This window comes from Arachis ipaensis, chromosome B10, assembly GCF_059453495.1.
Source record: "Arachis ipaensis isolate K30076 ecotype BB chromosome B10, ASM5945349v1, whole genome shotgun sequence".
Lineage (NCBI taxonomy): Eukaryota > Viridiplantae > Streptophyta > Magnoliopsida > Fabales > Fabaceae > Arachis > Arachis ipaensis.
Window position 1 is genome coordinate 41,234,604 of NC_142435.1, and position 17,256 is coordinate 41,251,859.

Here is a 17,256-nt window from a genome sequence, read left to right on the forward strand (position 1 = left end):
TGGCCATATCAGGTGCATTTTTAGTGCAGTGTTTATAAACAATGCTACTACTAAATATACTACTACTATAATTAATTTGGATTGGTTGAGTGGTCAGCTTACTCGTCCGCTTAAACAAGTGCCGGGAGTTTAAATTCTGCCCTGTGCATGCAGCAACTCATTAGCCAGCGGCATACTCGTAAATGGAGCTCAGATGTGCGACAGATTAGTCTCTAGTCTATTAGGTTGGGGGATACCATGGATTAAAAAAAAATATACTACTACTATTACTACTTAATAATAATAAGGGTAAAGTATATTTTTTGTTTTGAAATTTGCTAAAAGTTCTAAAAATATTCCTAAGATTTATTTTCTTTCAAATTTGTCCTATAAATTTTCGATTTGCATTAAATATATCCCTTAACGGCTAATTTTTTCAAAAAATTTAGGACCAATTTAGCAACAATTTTATAAGAATAACCCAACACAAGCAAATTAGAGATAGTTGTAATGTATTATTGCTGGAAGTCCTAATTCTTTTGAAAATTTAGTTGTTAGAGGTATATTTGATACAAATCGAAAATTTTTTAGACAATAAAATTTTGGGGTATTTTTAAACTTTTGACAAACTTTAAGGATAAATAATAATAATAATGGCTCTAATTTTTTTTAAACATATTTTGTTGGTAGGTAAATGAGATACTTTCATAATTATCTTGTTTTCGGTGCTAACAATAAGTTTATATTCTACGGTACAGTTTGAATCGATTTAAAAAATAAAAAATTGATATAATGTTACAATTTAGATGGTATTGTTTTGATTTTGATTTTTTTAAAATTTAGTTTGGATCGTATCACTTTAATTTTATTAAAAAAAATATAATTCGTACGTTATCAATTTAAATTTATTTTTTAATTCAGTCTAATTCAAATTTGTATTAGATTATTATTTTTTCTTTAAGATTATATTAGATTCAAATTTACAATGCTCTGACCTCTTTAGCTAAGGTTAAGCCCCTTATCAAAGCTTCATACTCTTCCTGGTTGTTAAAAATCGGAAACTTGAACTTTATTGACTGCTCATATGTTATATCCTCTGAGCTCTCAAGGATTATACTTGCTCCCCCAAACACTTGGTTGGAGGATTCATCCACATGGAGCTTCCATCATATTTTCAAGTTTTCAAAGGAGTCCCCTGTTACTTCTACCAGGAAGTCCGCCATTGCCTGGGACTTGATTACATGTTTGGGCTCGTATTGTATGTCGTACTGAGATAACTCTATCACCTAGGTCATCATGCATCCTGCCAAGTCAGGTTTTTGCAGGATTTGGAGGATCGCTTGGTTGGTTCTTAAAGTGATCGGGTGCCACTGGAAGTACTGCCTTAATCTCCGAGATGAGACTAACAAAGCGTAGGCCATTTTCTCCAACTTGGTGCACCTTAGCTCCGCACCTTCGAAAATCTTGCTAATGAAATACACCGGTTGTTGGGCCTTATCCTCTTCCCGAATGAGGACGGCTGCCATGGCTTCCTCCGTTACGGACAGATAGAGGTATAAGGTCTCCCCTTCTTTTGGTTTCCTGAGGACTGGGGATTTTGATAGAATCCTCTTGAAATGGTTAAAAGCCTCCTCGCAAGCCAGAGTCCATTCGAAAGCAATTCCTTTTTTCATTAAGTTAAAATAAAGAAGGGCCTTTATAGCTGAAGCTCCGAGGAAGTGAGACAAAACCGTGAGTCTTTCGGCCAACCTTTGCATATCTTTAACACCACCAGGGCTCGTCATCCACATGACGGCCTCGCATTTATCTGAGTTGGCTTCCACTCTTTACGTGATCATGAATCCTAAGAACTTCCCAGCTTCTATGGCAAATGCGCACTTGAGCGGGTTGAGCCTCATGTTGTGCTTCTAGAGCGACCCGAAGACAGCCTCTAGGTCCGCAACTAGGTTGCGTGGCTCGGCTATCTTTACTAACACATCATCAACGTAGACCTCCACCAACTTGCCGATAAGATCTTTGAAGACATTACTCATTAGCCTTTGATATGTGGCTCCTGCATTCTTTAATCCGAACGGCATAACCATGTAATAGTAGGTACTGGCTGGCGAACAAGTTGTTGTTTGCTTTGACGGCCTCCATGAGGGGTTCCTTTAACTCATGGGGGAGATTTTGGTCCACGAAGGTGAACTTATCCTCCGTGTTTCCTATTCTGAACTTCTCTAGGTCCCTCTGAGGTTTTGGCCTCGGCTTGTCATCTATCCTTGCGTCTAAGTCAGCCAGAAACACTCCGGATGCCTCTTTCGACCTCTTCTTTAATGAGAGACTGGCATTGTCGCAAGTGACTTCCATTTCTAAATATCCTCTAATGGTACCAACGGTTTCGTCGTCTGACACAAACTTCATTGTCAGGTACTTTGTGTGTACGATAGCTAAGAATTCATTGATGATCTTCCTCCCCAGGATAACCTTGTAGGCCATGGAATCCCTTAAAACAACAAACTCGGCCATTTCTGACCTCTTGCTCTCCCCGGTTCCCACACAGATTGGTAGTATGATTAATTCGTTGGGTTTTATGTAGTTATCACTAAGACCAACATCCCCGTGTTGGTGGGTTTTGAGGTCGGTTTCTCTGAGCCCCAAGGTGTCAAACACGTTTCTAAATATGATATTGGAATCAACTCCGGTATCAACGAGAATCCATTTGACTAGGCCAGTCCTAATCATTGCTGTAATCACCATGGGTGGGTTTTCAGGGAGATCGTGGCACCATTGATCCTCTGGGCCAAACGATATCTTGGGGGGTTCTTTGGACTGAGCTTTAGGGTTTCCTGATGAAACGACAAGGACTTTAGCGTCCTGCTTTGCTGCCGACTTTGATTTGGGGGGTGTCTCACCCTATCACGACATTAATGACTACGGTGGGAGCGTTGTCGGCGCCTTCGGGGGCGCCCTGCCTCAGCTTCACTGTTCAGCTACGGTCTTCATCAGATCACTTTCGCTCTCTCCTCCTTGGTTATCATATAAACTATGAGAACTCAGTTAGCTTGCCCTCACGAATGGCTTGTTCAAGAGCATCCTTCAGGTCCAAACAGTTCTGAGTTTTGTGGCTAAAGCCCTTGTAATAATCACAGTAGAGGCTTTTATTTCTGCCTTCCCTGTCTTTCAATTGACAAGGCTTCGATAGGATGCCTTTGTCCGCGATCTGTTGGTAGACTCCTACTATGGGTGCTGTGAGGGGGGTATAGTTAGTGAACTTGCCTACCTGGGGAAACAGCTTGAACTGTTTCCCCGAGGTCCCTTCCTTGGGAGTCTCCTTTGGTCTCCCGGTGGATCTGGGCTGACGTGTAGGCGGGTTGGGTGGCTGCCGCTTATTGGCTGCCACCTCTTGACTCCCTCCTCATCGATGTATTCTCTTGCTACATTTTGGATTTCCTACATGGTCCAAATGGGCTTGGTAGTGAGGTGTTTCCTGAAGTATTCGTTCAATAGGCCGTTCGTCAGGCACAGGCTCGCCACAGAGTTCGTCAGGCCGTCGACCTCTAGACATTCATCATTGAATCGGTCGAGAAATTTTCTCGTCAACTCGTCGGCCTACTGGATAATCCCCAACAGATTGATTGGGTGCTTAGCCTTGGGTATGCAGGTAGTGAACTGTGCCAAAAAGCTGTGAGAGATATCCACGAAGGTGGTGATGGACTCCTGCGGGAGCGCATTGAACAAACGTATCGCAGGGCCTTCCAGAGTTACCAGGAAAGCTCGGCACCTGACTGCATCGCCAACTCCCTTCAAGTACAACCTGGCTTCGAAGGCCGTCAGATGTTCCTAGGGGTCCTTCGTCCTATTATACCTCATGTTCGTGGGCTTGTCAAAGTTCTTTGACAGCTGGACCTTGAGGATCGAGGGATGAAAAGGGGTGGCACCCATGATGATGGGGTCACGTCATCTCCTCGGTCTATCTCTCCTGGTCTCCCCGTGGCCTTTCGACTTGTTACGGGTAGAACGAGACCGAGCGTCGGTTCGCTTTCTCTTATTGTCCCTCCTGGGACTTCTCCTCGGTCTTCCGATCTCCTGGAGGGGGATCGGGTGCGGGACAGGCTGGGGCGAGGGTCCTTACTGTGTTCAGGGTGGTAACGGTCCCTTGCCGCTAGCTCTCTTTCCAAATGTTGTACTCGGTGGCAGAGTTCTTGCATGATCCTTGCGTTGCTATCTCCAATTCCGCCGAATGGGTGTCTCTCGATAGATTTGGAGGGGGGTTCGACGGGAACGCGGTTCTGATGGTTCATGAGAGGAGGCTGCGGAGCCTATCCTGCTTCTCAGGCGGGGTCCCCCTTCCTCCCCTCCTCCTTCACCAAGGAGAAAGTCGTCCATCCTCGCTCCTCAGTTCCCACAGACGGCATCAATGTTCGTCTGCTCGGGTTCTTCACGAATCATGTTAAAGCAGTTGCGGAGCAGGTGTGAGTTAGAGTTGGGACCTGAGCGCGAGCTTGGACGATGGAGTCTGGTTAGGACGTCGACTGGATGGGGGGTGGGAGCCACCTGTAAGGACACTCCGAAGTTTAAATCAGTGTCCGTACAAAGACAATTAATTAAGGTAGGAATAATGACGTACCTCTGGAAGGGGTAGGTCCCCTCCCTTTTATACTTTGTACTTGGGTAGGGCCCTTGTGAGCAAGCCCACTCGCTTAGAAGCTTCGGCCAACTGTCCAAGTTCCTGGGGGAAAAGGAGGTGACGCGCGGGTCTCCTCTTGGTTCGGGTCAGAGGAACCGTCAGGTTGGTGGCTCGTGATCGAACCCAAGTTCTTAGCAGGCTGGGCCGGAACAGGATGATTTCAAAAATAATTTAATGTTAAGGACTATTTTGAATAAAAAAAGGTTAGGAATGATTTTGATTTTGACCCAAATTTTAGAGACTAAAAGAGTACTTATCATTTAAATTTTAAATTTTTTAAGAAGAGGATAGAGATTGTAGTGCTAATTAATAAGATTGTAGTGTTGATAAATAGAAATTGTGGCTTTAGGTAATGTAGAAATTGTGAGAAAATTTAAATATTAAATTTTATTGATTAACGTTGTATCAACTCACGTCAACTTAAAAAATAAATTCAAATTAATACAATAAAATTTTAATTTTTTAATGAGACTAAATTAAACTGTAGATTAAAAATAAAGTAACATAATTCAAATCGTAATAAATTATATTAATTCTTATCTTTTAAATATGTCATTTTTTATATTTATTTTATTTGTTTATAAAAAATTCTTATTATTATTAGAGAAATACTAGAAAACCAAGAGGATTTATTATTTTTAGGCAGCAGTTAGCTCAATGTTTAAAAATATGAATTAAAAATATATTGTTAGAGATTATTAGACTAAAATAATTGGATTTATGACTAAAAATACTAAATAAATTTTGTTGGTCTTTAAATTATTATTATTATTATTATTATTATTGAGTATTTATAATCCTTAATTTTGTTTATATTGTTAGCAACTGTGTTACTATTATTAGCAGCAGTAGTAGTACTGTAATAGCAGATTAGTAGTAGTAGTAGTATATTTAGTAATAGTAGTATTGTGCTATTGTTAGAAGGAGTTTTTTTCGATAAAGAAAAAAGTATAATTTGGACCTTGAAGGACCAAGTAGTAAATAAAAATAATCAGAAACACCGGGTTCAATTCACAAATAAGGAATTGTAGCAATTTGGACAATTTGGATATAAAAATACTAAGTTATTTATCAGTCAAAAATTTTTACAGTTAATGAACTCAATTTCATTGGATCAACATTCTAAATAGAAGCTCATTAATAGGTAGGGTTAACTTAGGTTGGGGGAGGGGGAAGCTTCGTTTGGACCATTGAGAAGCAGACGGTGTTGCACAACGAAGGAAAGCGAGGGGTTGAAAGCCGCCGAAGTAGAGGTGTAAATCGAGCCTTGTTCGTTGATGAGCGGATAATTTATACGCTTTTTGGCATTATTTTTAGTATGTTTTTAGTATATTTTAATTAGTTTTTATTATATTTTTATTAGTTTTTAAATAAAAATCACTCTTCTGGACTTTACTATGAGTTTGTGTGTTTTTCTGTGATTTCAGGTATTTTCTGGCTGAAATTGAGGGACCTGACCAAAAATCTGATTCAGAGGCTGAAAAAGGACTGCATATGCTATTGGATTCTGACCTCCCTGCGCTCAAAGTGGATTTTCTGGAGCTATAGAAGCCAAATTGGCGCGCTCTCAATTGCGTTGGAAAGTAGACATCTTGGGCTTTTCAGCAATATATAATAGTCTATACTTCGTCCAAGATTTGATGGCCCAAACAGGCGTTTCAAGTCAGCTCAAGAATTCTGGCGTTTAACTCCAAAACTGGCACAAAAGCCGGAGTTAAACGCCCAAACTAGCACAAAAGCTGGTGTTTAACTCCAAGAAAAGTCTCTACACATGGAAGCTTCAATGCTCAGCCCAAGCACAGACCAAGTGGACCTGGAAGAAGATTTCTGCATTAATTACTGATTTCTGTAAACCCTAGGCTACTAGTTCTCTATAAATAGAACCTTATACTATTGTACTTGGGGGATCTTTGATAAGTCTTATGCTATCTTAGACACGTTTGGAGGCTGGCCATTCGGCCATGCCTAGACCTTGTTCTTATGTATTTTCAACGGTAGAGTTTCTACACAACATAGATTAAGGTGTGGAGCTCTGCTGTTCTTCATGAATTAATACAAAGTACTATTGTTTTTCTATTCAACTCAAGTCTATTTCTTCTCCAAGATATTCATTCGTTCTTCAACTTGATGAATGTGATGATCCGTGACATTCATCATCATTCTCACCTATGAACATGTGCCTGACAATCACCTCTGTTCTACTAGCAATGGCTTGAATGCGTATCTCTTGGGTTTCTAATTTAAGATTGGAACCTTCGTGGTATAGGCTAGAATTATTGGCGGCCATCCCTGAGATCCGGAACGTCTAAACCTTGTCTGTGGTATTCTGAGTAGGACCTGGGAAGGGATGACTGTGACGAGCTTCAAACTCACGATTGTGGGGCGTGTGACAGACGCAAAAGGATCAATGGATCCTATTCCGACATGATCGAGAACCGACAGATGATTAGCCATGCGGTGACAGCGCATTTGGAACGTTTTCATTGAGAGGACGGGAAGTAGCCATTGACAACGGTGATGCCCAACATAAAGCTTGCTATGGAAAGGAGTATGAATGATTGGAAGAAGGCAATATGAAAGCAGAGGTTCAGGGGGAACAAAGCATCTTCATACGCTTATCTGAAATTCCAACCAAAGAATTACATAAGTATCTCTATCTTTATTTTATGTTTTATTTATCTTTTAATTATCAATTCTCCATCACCATCTGAATTCGCCTGACTGAGATTTACAAGGTGACCATAGCTTGCTTCAAGCCGACAGTCTCCGTGGGATCGACCCTTACTCACGTAAGGTATTACTTGGATGACCCAGTGCACTTGCTGGTTAGTTGTGTGGAATTGTGACAAAGTGTGATTCACGTTTAAGAGCTCCAAGTCTTTTGGCGCCATTGTTGATAATCACAATTTCGTGCACCAAGTTTTTGGCGCCGTTGCCGGGGATTGTTCAAGTTTGGACAACTGGCGGTTCATCTTGTTGCTTAGATTAGGTACTTTTCAGAATTTTTAAGAATGGATTTAGAGTTTCAAGGTGATGTTCTTATCATCACAAAAGCTGATTGATTCTCATCAATTTAGCTGCTGAATGTAATGTCCTGCTGAAGCTTGGCCAAACATGTCTAATCTTTTTAGACTGAAGCTTTAGACTAACATTGCATGATTCCTGGAATTCTCATTAAAAGTTTTGAATCTCTTTATTTTCTTTTCCATATAAGTTTCGAAAATCACAAAAAAATTTTATAAAACCATAAAAAAAACCAAAAAATATTTTATGTTTCTTGTTTGAGTCTAGTATCAATTTTTAAGTTTGGTGTCAATTGCATTCTTCTTGCATTTTTCGAAAACATGCAATATGTTCTTCATTAATCTTCAAGTTGTTCTTGATGATTTCATTGCTCTGATCTTTAAATTCTCTTGTTTTGTGTGTTTTATTGTTTCTCATATGCATTCTCAATCTGTTAATGTCTCTTATATGAAAATATTTAAGTTTGGTGTCTTGCATGCATTGTTTATAGTTAAAATTTTTATTGTTTCTCATCATTAAAAATCCAAAAATATTTTCAAAATTGTGTCTTTTCAAGTCAATAATATAGAGAATTGAAGATTCAGAACAGTCAGCAGAGGAATCAAACAGAAAAAGCTGGGCGTTCAAAACGCCCAGTGAAGAAGGAAAACTGGCGTTTAAACGCCAGCCAGGGTACCTGGCTGGGCATTTAACGCCCAAAAAGGTAGGATTGTGGGCGTTAAACGCCAGAATGGATGCCATTCTGGGCGTTTAACGCCAGGATGACACTAGAGGGAAGATTTTGTTTTTAATTTAGATTTTTTTCAAATCTTCATAATTTTTCAACAAATCTTTTTCAAATTATATCTTTTCAATCATATCTCTTCAAAATCAATTTCTTTCCATTTTTTTATTTATTACTATTTTCGGAAATCCTTGCTAAAAAATTAATGATTTACTTCAAAATTTTCAAGTTGTTACTTGCCTATTAAGAAATGATCAGATTTTAAATTTTAAGAATCATATCTTTTAATTTCTTGTTAGTCAAGTAATCAACTTTACTTTTAAAACTTTCTCTTTTTAAATTGATTTTCAATCATATCTTCTCAATCATATCTTCTCAATCACATCTTTTTCAAAATTAACTCTCAATCATATCTTTTTGATTTCTAATTTCAAAATCTTTTTCAAAAATCACTTAATTTCTTTCCCAATCTTAGTTTTCGAAAATCATCAATCAAATTTTCAAAATTTTCTTTTAATTATTTCAAAATATTTTACTTTAATTTTCGAAAATTCTTCCCCTCTTCTCACATCCTTCTATTTAAAGGACTAACACTCCTCTTCAAGGTACAATTCGAACTCCCTCCTTCTTTGTATGTTCGAATTCTCTTCTATCCACCTCTTCCTTCTATTCTTCTTTTCCTCTGACACCTCCAGGAATCTCTATACTGTGACATAGAGGATTCCCTACTTTCTTGTTCTCTTCTCTTTCATATGAGCAGGAACAAAGATAAAGGCATACTTGTTCAAGTTGATCCTGAACCTGAAAGGACCTTGAAGAGAAAGCTAAGAGAAGCTAAAGAACAATTCTCTTTAGAGGGCCTAACAGAGCTTTTCAAGGAAGAAGAAACCATGGAAGCCAAAAACAACAATGCCAACAATGCAAGGAAGGTGCTTGGTGACTTTACTGCACCTACTCCCGATTTCTATGGGAGAAGCATCTCAATCCCTGCCATTGGAGCAAACAACTTTGAGCTTAAGCCTCAATTAGTTTCTCTAATGCAACAGAATAGGAAGTTTCATGGACTTCCATAGGAAGATCCTCATCAGTTCTTAGCTGAATTCTTGCAAATCTGTGACACTGTCAAAACCAATGGGGTTGACCCTGAAGTCTACAGACTTAGGCTTTTTCCTTTTGCTGTAAGAGACAGAGCTAGGACATGGTTGGATTCACAACCTAAAAAAAGCCTGAACTCTTGGGAAAAGCTAGTTAATGCCTTCTTGGCAAAGTTCTTTCCACCTCAAAAATTGAGCAAGCTTAGAGTGGAAGTCCAAATCTTCAGACAGAAGGAAGGAGAATCCCTCTATGAAGCTTGGGAAAGATACAAGCAATTAATCAGAAGATGCCCTTTTGACATGCTTTCAGAATGGAGCATCATAGGTATTTTCTATGATGGTCTATCTGAACTATCCAAGATGTCATTGGATAGCTCTGCTGGAGGATCTCTTCATCTGAAGAAGACGCTTGCAGAAGCTCAGGAACTCATTGAAATAGTTGCAAATAACCAATTCATGTACACCTCTGAAAGGAATCCTGTGAATAATGGGATAGCTCAGAAGAAAGGAGTTCTTGAGATTGATACTCTGAATGCCATATTGGCTCAGAATAAAATATTGACCCAACAAGTCAATATGATTTTTTAGAGTCTGTCTGGAATGCAAGCTGCACCAGGCAGTACTAAGGAAGCTTCCTTTGAAGAAGAAGCTTATGATCCTGAGAACCTAGCAATGGAAGAGGTGAATTACAGGGGAGAACCCTATGGAAACACCTATAACCCTTCATGGAGAAATCATCCAAATCTCTCATGGAAGGATCAACAGAGGCCTCAACAAGGTTTCAACAACAATAATGGTGGAAGAAACAGGTTTAGCAATAGCAAGCCTTTTCCATCATCTTCTCAGCAACAAATAGAGAATTCTAAGCAGAGCCACTCTGACTTAGCAACCATTGTCTCTGATCTAATCAAAACCACTCAAAGTTTCATGACTGAAACAAGGTCCTCCATTAGAAATTTGGAGGCAAAAGTGGGTCAACTGAGTAAGAAAATTACTGAACTCCCTCCTAGCACTCTCCCAAGCAACACAGAAGAGAATCCAAAAAGAGAGTGCAAGGCCATAACCACAACCCACACGGCCGAACCTGGAGAGGAGGAAGAGGCAGTGATCTCCACTGAGGAAGACCTCAATGGACGTCCACTGACCTCCATGGAGTTCCCTAAAGAGGAACCATGGGAATCTGAGGCTCACACTGAGACCATAGAGATTCCAGTGAATTTACTTCTGCCATTCATGAGCTCTGATGAGTATTCTTCCCCTGAAGAGGGTGAAGATGTTACTGAAGAGCAAGTTGCTAAGTACCTTGGAGCAATCATGAAGCTAAATGCCAAGTTGTTTGGTAATGAGACTTGGGAGGATGAACCTCCATTGCTCACCAAAGAACTGGATGACTTGACTAGGCAGAGATTACCTCTGAAGAGACAAGATCCTGAAAAGTTCTCAATACCTTGTACCATAGGCACCATGACCTTTGAGAAGGCTCTGTGTGACCTGGGATCAAGTATAAACCTTATGCCTCTCTCTGTAATGGAGAAGCTAGGGATCATTGAGGTACAAGCTGCAAGAATCTCACTGGAGATGGCAGACAATTCAAAGAAACAGGCTTATGGACTTGTAGAGGATGTCTTGGTAAAGGTTGAAGGCCACTACATCCCTACTGACTTCATAATCCTAGAGACTGGGAAGTGTATGGATGAATCCATCATCTTGGGCAGACCCTTCCTAGTCACAGCAAAAGCTGTGATTGATGTTGACAGAGAGAATTAATCATTCAAGTGAATGAAGACTCCCTTGTGTTTAAAGCTCAAGGATATCCCTCTGTCACCATGGAGAGGAAGCATGAAGAGCTTCTCTCAATACAGAGTCAAACAGAGCCCCCACAGTCAAACTCTAAGTTTGGTGTTGGGAGGCCACAACCAAACTTTAAGTTTGGTGTTGGGAGGTTCCAACATTGCTCTAAACATTTGTGAGGCTCCATGAGAGCCTACTGTCAAGCTATTGACATTAAAGAAGCGCTTGTTGGGAGGCAACCCAATTTTTACTTATCTATGCTAAATTTCTCTTTTCTTTTGTTATTTTATGTTTTCTATAGGTTGATGATCATGTGAAGTCACAAAAACAATTGAAAAAGCAAAAACAGAAGGAAAAATAGAATGAAAAACAGAACACCCTGGAGGAGAAACTTACTGGCGTTTAAACGCCAGTAAGAGTAGCAGAATGGGCGTTAAACGCCCAGTCTGGCACCATTCTGGGCGTTTAACGCCAGAAATGGGCACCAGACTGGCGTTTAACGCCAGGAATGGGCAAGAAGCTGGCGTCAAACGCCAGAAATGGACAGCAGCCTGGCGTTTAATGCCAGGATTGGCATAAAGGGGCGTTTTACATGCCACATGATGCAGGGATGAGAAATCCTTGACACCTCAGGATCTGTAGACCCCACAGGATCCCCACCTACCCCACCTCTCTCTCTCTCTCTTCTTCACCCATTCACCAATCACCTCAATACCTCTTTCCCAAAAAACCCTCACCTATCAAATCCCACCATTCTCTTCACCACTCACATCCATCCTTCATAAAACCCCACCTACCTCACCATTCAAATTCAAACCACTTTCCCTCCCAAACCCACCCTATATGGCCGAACCCAAACCCCCTTTCCTTTCCTATATAAACCCATCTTCACTCCTTCATTTTCACACAACATACACACCACCCATCCCCCTTGGCCGACACACATAGCCCCCTCCATCTCCTCTACTTCTTCTTCTTCTACTCTCTTCTTTCTTCTTTTGCTCGAGGACGAGCAACCTTCTAAGTTTGGTGTGGTAAAAGCTAAAGCTTTTTTGTTTTTCCATAACCATTTATGCACCAAAGGCCGGAGAAACCTCTAGAAAGAGGAAAGGGAAGGCAAAAGCTTCCACCTCCGAGTCATGGGAGATGGAGAGATTCCTCTCAAGGGTGCATCAAGACCACTTCTATGAAGTTGTGGCCAAGAAGAAGGTGATCCCCGAGGTCCCTTTTAAGCTCAAGAAGGGAGAATATCTGGAGATCCGACATGAAATCCGAAGAAGAGGTTGGGAAGTTCTCATCAACCCCATTCAACAAGTCGGAATCTTAATGGTTCAAGAGTTCTATGCCAATGCATGGATCACCAAGAACCATGATCAAAGTGTGAACCCAGACCCTAAGAATTGGCTTACAATGGTCCGAGGGAAATACTTGGACTTTAGTCCGGAAAATGTAAGGTTGGCATTCAATTTGCCTATGATGCAAGGAGATGCACACCCATACACTAGAAGGGTCAACTTTGATCAAAGGTTGGACCAAGTCCTCATAAACATCTGTGAAGAGGGCTCTCAATGGAAGAGAGATTCAAGAGGGAAGCCGGTTCAACTGAGAAGGCATGACCTCAAGCCCGTGGCTAGGGGATGGTTGGAGTTCATCCAACGCTCAATCATTCCTACTAGCAACCGGTCTGAAGTTACTATAGACCGGGCTATCATGATTCATAGCATCATGATTAGAGAGGAAGTAGAAGTTCATGAGGTTATATCCCAAGAACTCTACAAGGTGGCGGACAAGTCCTCCACTGTGGCAAGGTTAGCCTTCCATCATCTCATTTGTCACCTCTGCAATTCAGCTGGAATTGACATAGAGGAAGACATCCTCATTGATGAGGACAAGCCCATCACTAAGAAAAGGATGGAGCAAATGAGAGAACCTCACCAAGAGCATGAGGAAACTCCTCATCATGAAATCCCTGAGATGCCTCAAGGGATGCATTTTCCTCCACAAAACTATTGGGAGCAAATCAACACTTCCCTAGGAGAATTAAGTTCCAACATGGGACAACTAAGGGTGGAGCACCAAGAGCATTCCATCCTCCTCCATGAAATTAGAGAAGACCAAATAACCATGAGAGAGGAGCAACAAAGGCAAGGAAGAGACATTGAGGAGCTCAAGCACTCCATAAGATCTTCAAGAGGAAGAACAAGCCGCCATCTCTAAGGTGGACCGGTTCTTTAACTTCCTTGTTCTTTATTTTCTGTTTTTCGAATTTTTATGCTTTATGTTTATTCATGTTTTTGTCATGATCATTAGTGTCTTAGTGTCTATGCCTTAAAGCTATGAAAACGAATCTATCAACCTTCTTAAATGAAAAATGTTTTTAATTGAAAAAGAAAAAGAAGTGCATGAATTTCAAATTTTAAAACAGTTTAATTATTTTGATGTAGTGGCAATACTATTGTTTTTCTGAATGAATGCTTGAACAGTGCATATTTTTTTGAATTTGTTGTTTAAAGAATGTTAAAATTGTTGGCTCTTGAAAGAATGATGGGAAAAGGAGAAATGTTATCTGATGATCTGAAAAATCATAAAATTGATTCTTGAAGCAAGAAAAAGCAGTGAAAAGCTTGCAGAAAAAGGATATATGCGAAAAAAAAGAGAAGAAAAGAAAAAGAAAGAAAAAAGAAAAGCAAGCAGAAAAAGCCAATACCCCTTTAAACCAAAAGGCAAGGGTGATAAAAAGGATCCAAGGCTTTGAGCATCAGTGGATAGGAGGGCCCACAGGAATAAAATCCTGGCCTAAGCGGCTAAACCAAGCTGTCCCTAACCATGTGCTTGTGGCGTGAAGGTGTCAAGTGAAAACTTGAGATTGAGCGGTTAAAGTCGAGGTCCAAAGCAAAAAGAAGAGTGTGCTTAAGAACCCTGGACACCTCTAATTGGGGACTCTAGCAAAGCTGAGTCACAATCTGAAAAGGTTCACCCAGTTATGTGTCTGTGGCATTTATGTATCCGGTGGTAATACTGGAAAACAAAGTGCTTAGGGCCACGACTAAGACTCATAAAGTAGTTGTATTCAAGAATCAACATACTTAACTAGGAGAATCAATAACACTATCTGGATTCTGAGTTCCTATAGACGCCAATCATTCTAAACTTCAAGGAATAAAGTGAGATGCCAAAACTGTTCAGAAGCAAAAAGCTAAAAGCCCCGCTCATCTAATTAATACTGATCTTCATAGATGTTTTTGGAATTCATTGTATATTCTCTTCTTTTGATCCTATTTGATTTTCAGTTTCTTGGGGACAAGCAACAATTTAAGTTTGGTGTTGTGATGAGCGGATAATTTATACGCTTTTTGGCATTGTTTTTAGTATGTTTTTAGTATATTTTAATTAGTTTTTATTATATTTTTATTAGTTTTTAAATAAAAATCACTCTTCTGGACTTTACTATGAGTTTGTGTATTTTTCTGTGATTTCAGGTATTTTCTGGCTGAAATTGAGGGACCTGAGCAAAAATCTGATTCAGAGGCTGAAAAAGGACTGCAGATGCTATTGGATTCTGACCTCCCTGCACTCAAAGTGGATTTTCTAGAACTACAAAAGTCCAATTGGCACGCTCTTAATTGCGTTGGAAATTAGACATCCTGGGCTTTCCAGAAATATATAATAGTCCATACTTTGCCCAAGATTTGATGGCCCAAATAGGTGTTCCAAGTCAGCTCAAGAATTTTGGCGTTTAACTCCAAAACTGGCACAAAAGCTGGAGTTAAACGCCCAAACTGGCACAAAAGCTGGCGTTTAACTCCAAGAAAAGTCTCTATATATGGAAGCTTCAATGCTCAGTCTAAGCACACACCAAGTGGGCCCGGAAGAAGATTTCTGCATTAATTACTGATTTCTGTAAACCCTAGGCTACTAGTTCTCTATAAATAGAACCTTATACTATTGTACTTGGGGGATCTTTGATAAGTCTTATGCTATCTTAGACACGTTTGGAGGCTGGCCATTCGGCCATGCCTAGACCTTGTTCTTATGTATTTTCAACGGTGGAGTTTCTACACACCATAGATTAAGGTGTGGAGCTCTGCTGTTCTTCATGAATTAATACAAAGTACTATTATTTTTCTATTCAACTCAAGTCTATTTCTTCTCCAAGATATTCATTCGTTCTTCAACTTGATGAATGTGATGATCTGTGACACTCATCATCATTCTCACCTATGAACATGTGCCTGACAACCACCTCTGTTCTACTAGCAATGGCTTGAATGCGTATCTCTTGGATTTCTAATTTAAGATTGGAACCTTCGTGGTATAGGCTAGAATTATTGGCGGCCATCCCTGAGATCCGGAACGTCTAAACATTGTCTGTGGTATTCTGAGTAGGACCTGGGAAGGGATGACTGTGACGAGCTTCAAACTCGCGATTGTGGGGCGTGTGACAGACGCAAAAGGATCAATGGATCCTATTCCGACATGATCGAGAACCGACAGATGATTAGCCGTGCGGTGACAGCGCATTTGGAACGTTTTCACTGAGAGGACGGGAAGTAGCCATTGACAACGGTGATGCCCAACATAAAGCTTGCCATGGATAGGAGTATAAATGATTGGAAGAAGGCAATAGGAAAGCAGAGGTTCAGGGGGAACAAAGCATCTTCATACACTTATCTGAAATTTCAACCAAAGAATTACATAAGTATCTCTATCTTTATTTTATGTTTTATTTATCTTTTAATTATCAATTCTCCATCACCATCTGAATTCGCCTGACTGAGATTTACAAGGTGACCATAGCTTGCTTCAAGCCGACAGTCTCTGTGGGATCGACCCTTACTCACGTAAGGTATTACTTGGACGACCCAGTGCACTTGCTGGTTAGTTGTGCGAAATTGTGACAAAGTGTGATTCACGTTTAAGAGCTCCAAGACCTTTGGCGCCATTGTTGATAATCACAATTTCGTGCACCATTCGTGTTGAGGTTCACTACAAGGGAGACAATGGATGACATGGGGCAACTAGCGTCGTAAGTATATTGTGTCGATCATCTTTAGTTGTTTAGGGTCACATTAGCACTAATGTGTCCGGAACCACGGTGAAGGTATACTCCCAAAAATGGTTTCAATTGGGAGGGGGGAATCGTGCCTTGACAGTGGTTCTGCAGGGACGACAATTTTTATGTTGCAATGTTTATGGTGTGCGTTGTAGGTAGGAAGCTTTGGGGTTTAAATGTCTGATTTGTTATGTATGTAATGTAATTGCTATTTTTAATTTGTTGAGATTAATATTAAAAACAAAAAAGAGAAATTGACAGAAAATTAATAAAATGTGTTTAGCTTTGAAACTTTTCTCTCATATCAATTAATCAATTAAATAACGAATACATTTGTCTTCATTTTTCTTTACTTCTCCACACAGTACGCTGTCTCTAATTTATATGATTATGATGACTAAGGTTTTAACTTTCTTAAGCTTCCATCATATGTTGTTATTGTTGCCCCATGTCTTATACACACGAATTTAAAATTATTAAAAGATGTATTCAAATTGCTGTGTTTTTATTTATGAACTGGAGATGGATCTGCTATATATACGAGGTCTTTACTTATGTGCGTGATATCATTGTGGAAGCAGAAAAGATCAATGACAAGTTTCATTTGTTGTCCATCACGGGGGTTTTGAGTTAGGCTTCATTGGGTATTATTTTTTGGATCATTAGTGCAATAATGCTAGGTTTTGATTGTGATTGATTGATAATGCCAAGTTTCATTTATTGTTATATCTAAACATTTTCATGCAAATGGCTTTGTAGAACAAAGCTATAAGGTGTCCTCTAATTTTTGCCGAGTCCATGCACCGCAAGTATATGTTATTGTCCAAAGTATGTTGTTGTGACAATGTGTTGGTCCATAGCTTGGTATAACTCATGGCCAATGTTGTGTGTTAGGTTGGAAAAGATGGGATGAGTGGTGATA

The 17,256-nt window shown here is 39.9% G+C and overlaps 1 non-coding gene across 1 annotated transcript; it reads right to left on the reverse strand.

The window, feature by feature from the left end:
• Nucleotides 1–9,688: 9,688 nt before the first annotated feature.
• Nucleotides 9,689–9,796, reverse strand: LOC148579808 (small nucleolar RNA R71). Its single transcript, XR_015894173.1, has one exon. It is a non-coding gene; the product is annotated as a small nucleolar RNA R71 (small nucleolar RNA).
• Between the last annotated feature and the right edge of the window lie 7,460 nt (nt 9,797–17,256).